Consider the following 13,878-nt stretch of genomic DNA (forward strand, 5'->3'; position numbering starts at 1 on the left):
TGTGTCCTCCCATTGATGGTGAGGTCTTTCTGAAAACTTACTTAAGATCAAATTCATCACAGTCTTTCTGGGCAAGAAAACAAACTTTTCAAACATAAATAACATTAATATCCAAGGATCTGATCCTGAAAAGGGCTGAGCAACCACAACTCCCACTGGCTCCTGTGCGGTGCTGAGTATCTGGCAGGAGGCACTCAGCAACTTAAGGACTGAGCCTTAACTATGTTTTATTGCAGGCCTGTTTCCTATGAGGAATATTTCTTCTTGGCACTCACTGCTGGTTAGCTGGGTGAGTGTTCAGCAGACATAGAAAATGAACTAGTTGTGATTTGCTGCTGCTCAGGTTTTCTCATTATACTAAAGTTTTCCCTCTTTATCACAGAAATTTGTTTATATTGATCACGTCGAGGCTGGCATTAAATCCAGATTTTTTTTTCTGAAAAGGGGAATGTGCATCTTGGCCCATCTGATTACACATGAATCCCTTCTTTCTTCTTTATATAAACCAGAATAAAAATATATCCTGACGTGGGGGGAAATGTGTTCACTTATTTTGGCTGCATTTCGGGGGGTGAATGATATGTTACTCCTTCCTGTCTCTGACGATCCAAATAGTCCAAGGAAAAAAACACAAAGTTACCCAAGGTAGATACACTGCCTCAGTTACACATAGTGGGCCTGCTCCCACTGAACGCAAAGTTAAAACTCCCCCTGAACTCAGAGGGAGTAGGATGGAGCCCAGTGTCCAGACAATTCTAGGTGTGTCCTTCACTGTACAAGTAAGAGAGTTCCTGGAAATTGTGAGACTGATCCAAAGTCCACTGAGGTCAATGAGAGTTTCTCCATTGTCTTCCGTGTGTACTGGATAAGGCCCTTTATTGATGGGTCTGTGTTCCTGGTGGTATGAAGTCCCTCGAGGACAAGCAACCCATAAACGCAGCTTCGTGAGGAGGCTGGAGCTGACTGGCAGGCTACAAAGGGTATGTCTACACAGCAAATGGGAGCATGCCTCCTAGCCTGGGTAGGCAGAAATGCACTAGCTCTGCTCAGGCTAATGTGCTAAAAATAGTGGTGCGGATGCTGCGACAGGGCAGTGGCCTGGGGTAGCTGCCTGAGTACAAGTCCGCCTGACCCCACTGGGTCTGAATTCGGGTGGCTAACTGGTGCAGCAATTGCTAGACTGCCACTTTTGGCATGCCAGCTCCAGCTTGGCTAGCACTTCTCTGTCTACCTGGTTGGGAGGCATGCTCCCAGCAGCAGCATAGTAATACCCAAAGTGGGCAGCGTCAGCCAGCCAAGGGTGAGCCAGAGTTCCTGGGAGAGGCACTGAATAACATACTCTCTTAAGGGAGCTTTTTGAAGCCCGGGTTAAAATTTAAAACTGTCCTGGCAGAGTTTCTTGGAGAAGGTGACACTGCAAACACAGACTGCCTTCCCTGGGGTGGATGAACCCCTGTTAATGTAAATGGGTGCATATAGAGTTTTTGCTAAACTACGGCCTTTCTCCTATGTTTTCTTTTGTTACAGCATATGGATTTTTATAAAGATATAAAATATTTATGCAAATTAGGATTTATTATTCAGTAATCAACCCTTGTTGGATACATTATGGCATAATCAGTTGTATGTTAAAAAGCATTTAATTTCATGCCTAATTAACATATTATAAATTGAAGAGACAAAATTAAATTATTATGGACAGTTTGTAAATGTAGTACATACAGTGTACTTCAATAATTACATGAATATTGAATGTAATATGATGTGTTACTTCTACTCTCTTCTGAGCTTAGTGTTTGGTGATAGAGTGGAATGAATGGGCTCTAAGGGACTTGTCTTGTACTGCCCCTGAGCAGCTTCGGATTCCCATTTACATCAATGGAAGCTGTGCATGCAAACACAGGGCAGTATATGGCCCAATGTGTGTAGATTAGATCAGCTGCATGTACGCATCTGGAATTTTGAAAAAAAGTCTACCTTTCGAGTTGCAATTTCCTGTAACTTGATTATTTTGGCAAATAATTGCACCGTTTGGGCCCAATCCTGCCCTTTCTCTAGTCAATGGCAAAACTTCCATTAACTTCAGTGGGAGCAGGACCAGATGCCAAAAATGTGTATGTAGCCTCTGGAGTTTTACTTTGAAACAATTTCACAACCAGATTGCAACACTGTGAATTTCACAAACAGTTCTGCAGCACTATACTGTTGTCATTTGTAGTTACTTTTACAAAATTCTGCTTTGTCTGCAAAGAGAAGAATGATTACTTGAGCAACTGCAAACTCAAAAATCTTAGTATGCAACTTTTTCCTCCATGAGGCCCAGTTCTGCGGAAGTGTTACTTCAGTTAAACTCATGTAACTACGTTGCCCCAGATGCAGGATTTTTAGGATGGTAGAAATTTAAGTTTTGTCTAATTAAGTGCAGTTTTAAATGTAAATTATGTACTATGTACAGATTCTTGGGTCAAAATTTGAGGGTAGAATAGAGACTCTTAGCCTCTTGTGCAGCTGAACCGTGCAAATTGGCTCACCAACTGAACTATGACTTTTAGCTGAAAAACTATGAGTAAATTTAGTTTATAGACAAATAATAATGCGTTATTGAAGCCCACTAAAGAATAAATCATTTAATGACTGAGATTATGTGAACATTTGTATTGAACCCCCACGTCCCCCCAAAAGTAAAATCCCCTTCAATTGATAACAGGACAATTTTGTAAACCACTTACGGCTGTGATGAAATCCTACTTGACTGGCCCACAAGCAGATGTGACAAGTTGAATTTATTTCCTTTCTTACCAGGAAGCTTTGCAGGAAACTCTTAACATATGGTGCTTTTCACTTCCATCTAGAGCTATAAATGTTATTGGGAAAGGATGTTCCCAGGAGCAGCAAGTTTCTGACATTTCTGCCAAATGGACTCCAAATGATCCTTCTGTGGTTCTGAATTCCCAGAGTTCTTAGGAGCTGGCAGCCAAGAATCTCTGATCTAAACACAGCTCACTAATTTAATTATTTTATTACTGATTTGTAGAAGGCTCTTGCAGAACAGTGACTTTGCATCTGTATTATATCTAGCTATGCAGGAAGTGCAAGTTGTAAGAATGTAAATATTTTGTTTCTTAACTGCTTTTAGATGGAAAACTTGGAAACCATTTAACACACAAATCAGGCACACCAATCTGAAAGCAAAGGAATGTGAAATGGAGATAAAAGTCGCACCAACTAGTATTTCCCTTATATTCTGAAGATCCTGTATCTTCTATGGAAATTGAATAGTTTTTGTCTATTTGATAACTATAACTACACCATAGCATTGTACAACAACCTTTGCCACCAGAAAGGAAAAGCTAAATGGAGAAAGAAATTATACCTAGTACAAATCCATTGAAACACTTGTGTCTGATTTAGAATATTGTAAGACGTTCTAAACACGCACCAGAGGGCACATGTCTGTTTCATGTGGTTGCCGAATATTTCATTTTAATAAGTTAAAGGGCTGAATTTGATGTTTTGTCCATTAGTAGTTTTGCTACTGGCTAGAAAATATGGGAGCTAAATTAAAAATAGTGACACTTTCGTTAGTAATGTGAGCGTCCATCTTCTTGGCTCACTTTATATAATTGTTCAGATTGTGGTATAATTTGATGAATGGAACTCTATATCGTACTTAGGCTGAGAAAAGAGTGTCTGTACATCTGGGTAATTTTTTTTAACATTAGCTTTAATAAAAAATTTAATTTGATGAATGAAACTGGAAGAAGAGGGTCAGGTTCCAGACAGGATTAGTTTGTTGTGACACCAAGACACCAGTGACTTCACTTCTTGGAGTTATGGTTTCTGTTTTCTGCAAACTTGGGCAAGCATACGTTATACTCTTGTCATCTTTTCAAGGTTTTGTTTTCATGTGTGAGGGCTAGAAACACCTTTTTTAAAAAAGAAGCTGAAATTCTGATTTAATCATAAACAACGGGGAGTCCTTGTAGCACCTTAGAGACAAACACGTTTATTCGGGCATAAGCTTTCATGGGCTAGAGCCCACTTCATCAGATGCATGCAGTGAAAAATACGGTTAGCAGTATATATATTACAGCACATGAAAAAATGGGAGTTGCCTTCCAAGTGGGATGTCAGTGCTAATTGAATTGGCCTCGTTAGCACTGACCCCCCGACCTGGTTGGTTTCAATATAAAATTCATCAGCATTATGGCATTTCCAGCATGGGTGTAAACTCCGTTTGCATTCTTCTGTAGTTTTTATAGCTATTCTCGGTAAGAGTGTACTCATAGGGGAGCAGGTTACAACTAGGGTGACCAGACGTCCCAACATTAGGAGCTGTGTCTTACATAGGCAACTATTATCCCCCTCACCCGAAAAAAACAAGTGTGAAAAATCGGAACACTTTCTATCTGGTCACCCTAGTTATATCTGCCCTCCCCCAACTTCCAACATGGGGTGACAACTGTGCCTTCAGCCACTCCTCTGTCAAGCTCTAGAGAGGAGGGGGAGGAAGTAGCAGAGGAGGCAGATAAGAGAGTCTGAGGCTGCTTTGGGCTGCAGCTTTGAGGACACTCTCTCCCTCCTACCTCCCACTGGTCGCCAATCAGCTCAATAGAGAGGAAATCACTGCATCCACCACAATGCATGACTTTAATTATTTTTATATTTCCATTTTCTCTTTGTTAATTTCTTAATTTTTTGTTGGTTGGTTTTTGTTTAAATTTGGGGCTTTAATTGTTTGCTCTCATTCTGTTCGTTTTTTTTTTAATATAGCGATCTTGATTGCTGCTATTATTTCATGCACTGTTTATTCATGATGTCATTTTAGCTCAAGGCTACAGTGGTATAACCATTCTGCCTTAAGCATCATTTTTCCCCATGGCATGATATTATACATAGTGAACAATACATATTGCAGATTGGAAGCGTTGTGACTGTCATTAAATTTAACAACAAAATATGCTTGTGGTCACTGTCATGGGAAACTCTACTAGATTGGTTTCAGAGTAACAGCCGTGTTAGTCTGTATTCGCAAAAAGAAAAGGAGTACTTGTGGCACCTTAGAGACTAACTAATTTATTTGAGCATGAGCTTTCGTGAGCACGAAAGCTCATGCTCAAATAAATTGGTTAGTCTCTAAGGTGCCACAAGTACTCCTTTTCTTTCTACTAGATTGGATTCTTCTTACATTCAGGTAAATCAGGAGTAACACCATTGAAGTCAATGGAACTCCTCTGATTTAAAACCAGTGTAAATGAGGAGAATCAGACTTTACTGTTCAATATACCAGTGCATAGGTGCTGGTCCCCTGGCTTGAACTGGTTTCCATCATATACAGGGTTTACATTAAAAAGAAAAGGAGTACTTGTGGCACCTTAGAGACTAACAAATTTATTTGAGCATAAGCTTTCATGAGCTACAGCTCATTTCATGTTCCTCAGATGTTCTTGTCAACTGCTGGAAATGGTCCACCTTGATTATCACTACAAAAGGTTTTCCCCCCCGCTCTCCTGCTGGTAATAGCTCACCTTAAGTGATCACTCTTGTTACAGTGTGTATGGTAACACCCATTGTTTCATCTTCTCAAAGTACATAAATCTTCTCACTGTATTTTCCACTGAATGCATCCGATGAAGTGAGCTGTAGCTCACAAAAGCTTATGCTCAAATAAATTTGTTAGTCTCTAAGGTGCCACAAGTACTCCTTTTCTTTTTGCGAATAAAGACTAACACGGCTGCTACTCTGAAACAGGGTTTACAGTGTGGTTCAATGGCTCTCAGCACCCCCATTATAAACATTGTTCCAGCACCCTTGCACCAATGGTCTATAGACATTGACAGGACCTGTGCATAGCCATGAAGTTAGTCACTGGGCTGTAATTGTTGTAGACAAGTTCATTTTTACCTGGTACTTCACTGCTGTCTGCATATATGAGGCACATACAGAATCCCGTTGTAAATGGAACATGCGGACAAACAAGAACACAGGATCAGGTTAAAACAATGAACTTTCATTCATTTCTATTTGAACAGTCTCTCCTTTTTAAAGCCTGAGATCATCAGCAATAATCTATTACTATTGTTACTGAAATAATGCAAATGGAATTTGATTCTGTGTAAAGGTGGTGGGTTGACAGCCCTGGAAACTGAAATCTGTTTATAAATGACTGTGCAATCTTACCTACACTGTTCAACCAATGTGTCTGGACCCCAACAAAGTCCATTCAGATGAGAGGGTCTGATTCTCCTTTCACTTTTATACCAGTTTTACACTGTTATTTCTACATTGGCTTCAAAAATTTCATTGAAATGTTTCCCCCAGAGCCCTTCATCCATTAGATGCCCCCACTCATCAGATCCTGAGCCCATATCAGATGTGCACCCACCAAATACCCCAACCCCAGGCCAAATGCCAACACCCCCTGCACCTCTTGACGCTTTCCCGGCAACAGTTGCTCAGATACCACAGAGATGCGTAGGCCTTGTGGTATGGGTGCCATTACAAATACCTCTATAAATAGATAGCACCCTGCACCCAAATGGCCCTTCCAAGAGCTTTGTAGCTTCTTAGCACTGCTAAAGTGTTATACTACCCACCATCTCAAATACCCTATCCACCATATCTCCCTTCTCCCCTGGTCATTCATCTATACTCCCTGATACACCCACTGCCAAGGACAAGCACTCCCTAAATGCCAATACTAGAGTTTCGTATTCCCGAATACACCAACTCATGAAATCTGCATACCCCTGTCCAGATGCCCAGAATGCCCCTAACTGCCAGCCAGACTCCTCCCTGCTAAGGTCTCAACCCCTTTCCAATGTCCACCAGGTCTGTATACCCTCCACTTCATATGCAAAGTAAATGCTTTATTATTTATTAGGAGAATTTGGCCTCTCTTTTTGTTTGTGACTCTTCCATGAACAGTCTATTACTCTCTTGAATTTGTAATTGGAATTTGTTTTCCCAAATAATTTCTGAGAGTAATTATTGGGCTATAACTTGATCATGAGTAGTTCATTTGTGACTATTTGATATTCAAATTTCAAGCTGTATTTGTTAATTTTTATTGAACATGTAGATCCTTTCTCACATTTCTGTTCTTTGACTGGATTAATGTAATTGTAAGGATTAGGTCTCCAATGCAGTCATTTGTATTTGAGACTAATTTTTCATAAATATATACCAGTATTTGTTTCAAATTCACAAACATACCTCCCAATGAACTTGTTTGTGACACTATTAAAAAGAAAGTGCATACAAAAGAAGGTTGAGCGTAATCATTTAGCAATATGAATTTATATGTGCAGAAGCATTTTTGCGTTATTTGCTCACTTCTAATTTGGACACTTTGCTAAGAACTGGACTGGACCATTAACTTATTTATAACTTTTATAAGTTATTGGACAGCCATCAAATGATAATGACTTTTGGTCATTATCAGCATGAGTTGAGTTCATGCTGGTTTTCATCAAATGAAACTCTCTGTGTCACATTACCATTCCCTTGAGCCATCCAGTTCCTCAGACATCACCGTCACTTTAATTCTCTCTATGAGACAATATAATATGAGCACTGTGCCTGGTTCACACAGAAAATGTGATAATTTTTCATACTTTCCAACACAGATGTTCCACCAAACTTTATCTAGAGTGAGAGGCTAAATCTACATTTAAAAGCAAGGACACCATAGATGTTAGTTTTAAAATAACATACAACCTGGCTCAGAGAAATAAATGAATATTATTGTGTCTCAAATATCCTAAATTAGCCCCAGAAGATAAGAATAACAAAATAAAAGTGAAAGTTAACTCACCTTTTAATTACAATGGTGGGACCTTTTGAGACTATGGAAACATTCATTTGTGTAATTCACATTTATACAATCATTACAGAAGGCATTTGCTAACCATCTCTTTTGAATACATTCTGCAGATGAGAAAAACGTCTTTTTTCATCATAAATTAGACATTAAAATTCCAGGAAACTGCTTATTATCATGAACACATTTCACCTGCAGAAATGGTGAAGACAGACCTTTTAAAAAAAAAAAACTTTTAGCGTGAAATATATTCTTCTTAAGGTCAGCCTTAAATCTTTCTATCTTCTTTTCTCATTATTAAAACGTCATCTTTCTTTCTCCCTTTTTAAACTCATCCTGTTAGCTGTGCACCATAAACCTTCGAAGAGAGATGGAAATGAGTGTGCGTGTGTGTGTGTGTAAGATGATCTATTTTCAGATGTAGTGGCCAAGTTATATTCTCAGTCTTCCAGGAAAATTGTGAAGATTTCCTGATGTATGTCCTCCTAATATTTGTGTTCTTATGAGATTCAGTAGGCATGTGCCAGAGCATCATATATTGGAACATTATGCAGTTGCAAGGAAAACTCAGAAGATTCACATTCTAGGCCACAATTCACTAGCTTGTCCGGTACTTTGTACCAGTATAAAGTGAGTACCAAGTTGATGTAAAACGCTATGCTGGAGAACATATGTACTGCATTTATATTATCTTAGGCAGAGGTATGTGGGAGGTAAAATATGTGAGTGGAAATGAGATAGTGGTTTGAAACTAAAGGACTCTGTGAGGGTCCACTGGGTTGCTAGGAGCGACCCCGGAATGCTTGTTCAAAAGAGCTGCTGGAGGAGAGTGCGTGTGGTGACTTTTCAGCTGGAGGTCCAGGCTTATTGAAGTTGCCGAGAAAGGTGTTTGCAGAGACTGTTTCATCAGGAATGGTAGAGGTCCAGGTGCTGGGAGGGTGGTGGTGAGACTGGAGTGGGAGAACATTGGACTCCATAGCTTATGGAAAGAAAGCCTGAACTGGGGTATGAAATAATACTTTCCAGGACTTGAAAGGTACAGTGGACACTGCTAGATGATCAGTACTACTGTTCATTCATAGCTGTTAACTGTAAATAATAAATTCCAAGTTTGTTAATTCAGTCTGGAGTGGAGCTGTGGTAAATGGTGACTTCTGCAGTGGAGGTCAGAGAAAGCCTCCATACCTATTAGGAGACCCTGCTCCTGGAAATGGGCTCCTTCTAACAAGGGAGCAGAGGGAAGGGTGCCCTGAGGTAAAATGTCCATGTGAGAAGCCTGGTGGTACAGTAAAGGTCTGAGACTGAGTAGTAGGAAACCCAGGGTCGTGATGGCTAACATTCTGACTTGCTATCATTTTTCACTCTCCTTGCACTTGTACACATGACTACACAAGGTGCAGGGCAATGCTGAAATTGGGCATTGAAGTTTTCCTGAAGTGATAGAGAAGTCAGTTAAGGCAGTGTGAGTGAAGGCTTTGCCTAGAGTAGAACCAAGCCGCTGCCAGTGAATTGTCTGAGGGGGCATACATTTGAGCTGTGAATGTTTGTAAGAATGTTTCGGTCTGAACCTGAAGCATTTACTCATGTGAGTAGTCCCACTGAAATGAATGATCCTATTCACAGGAGTAAGGGCAGTAGGACAGGGCCCTTTGTTTATTGTGTTGGTAACATGTTTATATTCATTAATAAAACATCATGCATTTTATTGATTTATGAAGTAAGAGATTGAAGAGAAAATTTGGAAAACTCAGTTCTTATTTAGTTCCCTCACTATCCAACATAAATGCTAAACTTGTCACAACTCTTCGTAGACACTGCTCTGCAATGCAGAGAGCATTTATAAAGAAATTAATTTTTGTCTTCCCTCTTTACATGGGATGTTGCCAAGAAGAAAATTTGTTTAACAAATTTCCTCTACTTTCAAGTAAATTTTATCTCAGCTTGCATAGAAGAAACCAACAAGGGGTATAAAACAAAACACATCTCCGCTTAATATTGTGCTAGTCAATATAGACACTTTCCAAATCGCTGAATTTCATGAAAAAACTGCCAAAGATCAACTTCATGAAAAAAAAAATGATTCAAAGTAGGTGGCCACATTGTAATTTTCTATGAAGGAAAACCTGCAGGAGAGGACAAAGAGCCCAGGAAACTCTTTGCAAGACACAGGTCACTGAGCTATTTTTGTATGCTCCCTTTGAAGGAAGAGGTTTAGGGAATGTAGAGGAAGCTGGAGGTTAGGGCACTGAAATTTGTGGAGCTGAGAGATCTGTGAGGGATTCTGATCCTAGACCCTCTATGTTGTTGTCCAGCCACAGGTGCTCCCTGTTCCCAGCAGTATGGTTCCACCAGAAGCCATGTGCCTTTAGTTGCATCCTCCTGTATCTGCACGATAGCAACTGTGGAAAGTCCAGGTTTCAGAGTAGCAGCCTTGTTAGTCTGTATTCGCAAAAAGAAAAGGAGTACTTGTGGCACCTTAGAAACTAACCAATTTATTTGAGCATAAGCTTTTGTGAGCTGCAGCTCACTTCATCGGATGCATTCAGTGGAAAATACAGTGGGGAGATTTTATATCCGCAGGGGGCATGAAACAATGGGTGTTCCCATACACACTGTAACGAGAGTGATCAGGTAAGGTGAGCTATTACCAGCAGGAGAGTGGAGCGGGGGTGGGAGGAACCTTTTGTAGTGATAATCAAGGTGGGCCACTTCCAGCAGTTGACAAGAACGTCTGAGGAACAGTGGGGAGTGGGGGGGGGGATAAACATGGGGAAATAATTTTACTTTGTGTAATGACCCATCCACTCCCAGTCTCTGTTCAAGCCTAAGTTAATTGTATCCAGTTTGCAAATTAATTCCAATTCAGCAGTCTCTCATTGGAGTCTGTTTTTGAAGTCTTTTTGTTGAAGAATTGCCACTTTTAGGTCTGTAATCGAGTGACCAGAGAGATTGAAGTGTTCTCCAACTGGTTTTTGAATGTTATAATTCTTGATGTCGGATTTGTGTCCATTTATTCTTTTACGTAGAGACTGTCCAGTCTGACCAATGTATGTGGCAGAGAGGCATTGCTGGCACATGATGGCATATATCACATTGGTAGATGTGCAGGTGAATGAGCCTCTGATAGTGTGGCTGATGTGATTAGGCCCTATGATGGTGTCCCCTGAATAGATATGTGGACACAGTTGGCAACGGGCTTTGTTGCAAGGATAGGTTCCTGGGTTAGTGGTTCTGTTGTGTGGTGTGTGGTTGCTGGTGAGTGTTTGCTGCAGGTTGGGGGGGTTGTCTGTAAGCAAGGACTGGCCTGTCTCTCAAGATCTGTGAGAGTGATGGGTCCGTCCTTCAGGATAGGTTGTAGATCCTTGATGATGCATTGGAGAGATTTTAGTTGGGGGCTGGAGGTGATGGCTAGTGGCGTTCTGTTATTATCTTTGTTGGGCCTGTCCTGTAGTAGGTGACTTCTGGATACTCTTCTGGCTCTGTCAATCTGTTTCTTCACTTCAGCAGGTGGGTATTGTAGTTGTAAGAATGCTTGATAGAGATCTTGTAGGTGTTTGTCTCTGTCTGAGGGTTTGGAGCAAATGCAGTTGTATCGTAGAGCTTGGCTGTAGACAATGGATCGTGTGGTGTGGTCTGGATGAAAGCTGGAGGCATGTAGGTAGGAATAGCGGTCAGTAGGTTTCCGGTATAGGGTGGTGTTTATGCGGCCATTGCTTATTAACACCGTAGTGTCCAGGAAGTGGATCTCTTTTTTGTGGAAAGTCCAGTAGAAGTTAATATTGCTTGTTGCATTGTTAACACTAGTGCAGACAGAGTGGCTTCAGTTCTCCATTGCATAGTGCCTGTTTTGTATTCTAAAGCCAGTTGATCCAGCCACTGAAGGATTTCCCCTGCATAGGGGATTGTCAGGTTGCATAATGTTGGTATAGTGGCTTAGTAGCACACCTTTCCGGCTGCTGGCACAGGGGTGGGGCTGGGGTGTTCTTGAATCTGACTCATATACTGCTATGCAACAGCTCCTGGTATCTAATCTATGCTGGTGGTTGACTAGTTAGCCCCAGGATCAAGGAGATGCAAAGGCAGCTTAAAGTTCCACTGAACTTGTGCTGAGTGCTCCTCATCAGGTCTAGAGAATCTGAGCTAGTATCTGATCAGCTATGCAGGGAAGCATGTAAGCAGGGAAAGCATGTAAGCATGTAAGCTATGCAGGGAAGCATGCAGTAAAGCTGCTCCACAGCATTCTAGCTCTAGCATCAATCCCAAACGTGTGCAGTGCCTTGATCCTAGAGCTCAGATAGAGTTTTCCACAGGGTCCTGGGAGGAGGGAATATACCACAGAATTTCTGTTCCTCTCCTTCCATGTCCCTCTGGTCTGTCATATTCGATCTTCTAGATAAAATAGAAAGGAGCATAGAGGCCAGACTTGCTGATTTAACTGCACCATGCAAGACAAGCATTCAGTAAATCTTTCCAACGATAATATATTTTTGTATATCACTGTTATGTACTTGAACTTTATTAAAAACTCGTCGTTTGAAAATATGTTCTTTATCATACATTTTGAAATGTTGAGTCATTGAGTTGTAAAGCTTGTAGTGTTTGTTTATAACAACATTTGTACTATTATTAATATACATTCAGAGGTATGTTAGGATAGTGTATATGACTATATAAACAATTAGTAGTCTTTGCCAAAGCTTATGCTCAAATAAATTGGTTAGTCTCTAAGGTGCCACAAGTACTCCTTTTCTTTTTGCCAAAGTGATAACTAAGGAAGAAATCTCAGAGCATTCAGTTACAGAAAACAATGTCCATTGTTTCTCATTGAATGGAAGCTGGGCAGAAAAGGATGTCTGCTAAAGAAGATGAAGGGAACTCAGCATATTTAAAACACTAGGGGTGAAATCCTCACTGTCAAGGAACAAGAGAACAACTTAGACTCTAAAGAAAGGCTGATACTGAGAAGATCAGAGTAGGAGATTAAACATCCTGAAAGACTGTCTCAGAGACTTGCTAACCTGCCTGGAGAAAGTTATTTGAGGAAAATGAGCAGCAAAGACTCACTTGAGTGTGATGTGCTGGTAACCTCTCCTCTCTTATTTGTTACAGTTTCCTGTTAGCTATGGGAATTTGCAATCGAACCTACATAGGCTTGCATCTCTGTCTCTGAAGTCTTCTCTGGTTTCGTGGGAGCCACTTCTCTGGAAAGTGCATCAGCAGTGAACATGAATTTACTGGGTGTATAGGTCATAACCAAGTCATACTTTTGCAGCTTTATCATCATTCTTTGAATCCTTAAGGTACAGTCATTTAGCGGTTTGCTAAATAATACTATCAGGGGTTTGTGGTCTGTTTTAACTTCCACTGTCTGTCCATAAATATACTGATTGAATCTCTCCTTCTTGATCTGTGTGTATCTGGTTTCTGCCTCAGTCAGTCATTTGTTGGGAACCAGTGGCATATGCATCCAATCCTCATGCTTCTGTAAAATCTCTGCACCTAACCCAGACTGTGAAGCATCTGCTGAAATTTTAATAGGCCTTCCTGGTACATAGAATTTCAACACTGGTTCTTGTATCAGTTGTTGTTTTAAACCTTCCCATGAATCCTCCTGTTCTGCACCCTAATACCATTAATTTTTATTCTGTAGGAGTTTTCTCAAAGCTGCTGCTTTGGTAGATAGATTGGGTATGCATTTTCCAAGATAATTAACCATTCCCGGGAATTGTTGGACATCTTTCTTTGACTGGGGACATGGCATCATTTCAGTGGCTGAAATCTTCCTCTTAGGTTTTACACCTTCACTGGAAATGATGTCCCCAATAAAAGTCAGTTCTCTAACCCCTTAAAGACATTTTCCCCTCTTTTAGTTTGAGGTTTGCAGCTCTAGTTGCATCCAGGACTTCCCAAAGTCTACAATCGTGTTCCTTTTTTGTTGAGCCCCAGATGGTGACGTCATTCATTGAGGTGTCAACACCATTAATATGCTGATAGATCATATGTATGCTGAAGCTATGCCAAAGAGTAAGCATATGAATCTGTATCTTCCAAATCGA

General features: G+C 40.5%; 1 long non-coding RNA gene across 1 annotated transcript in view; it reads left to right on the forward strand.

Annotated features, from left to right (window-relative positions):
- Window positions 1-13,104, forward strand: part of LOC311525307 — a 66,340-nt gene extending 53,236 nt beyond the window's left edge. The window contains exon 3 of the long non-coding RNA XR_014712746.1: window positions 12,932-13,104. This is a non-coding gene — a long non-coding RNA (uncharacterized lncRNA). The remainder of the gene's footprint in view (window positions 1-12,931) is intronic.
- Window positions 13,105-13,878: the final 774 nt, after the last annotated feature.

The sequence above is a fragment of the Lepidochelys olivacea genome (assembly GCF_965140295.1).
Source record: "Lepidochelys olivacea isolate rLepOli2 genome assembly, chromosome: 8".
Taxonomy (NCBI): Eukaryota; Metazoa; Chordata; order Testudines; family Cheloniidae; genus Lepidochelys; species Lepidochelys olivacea.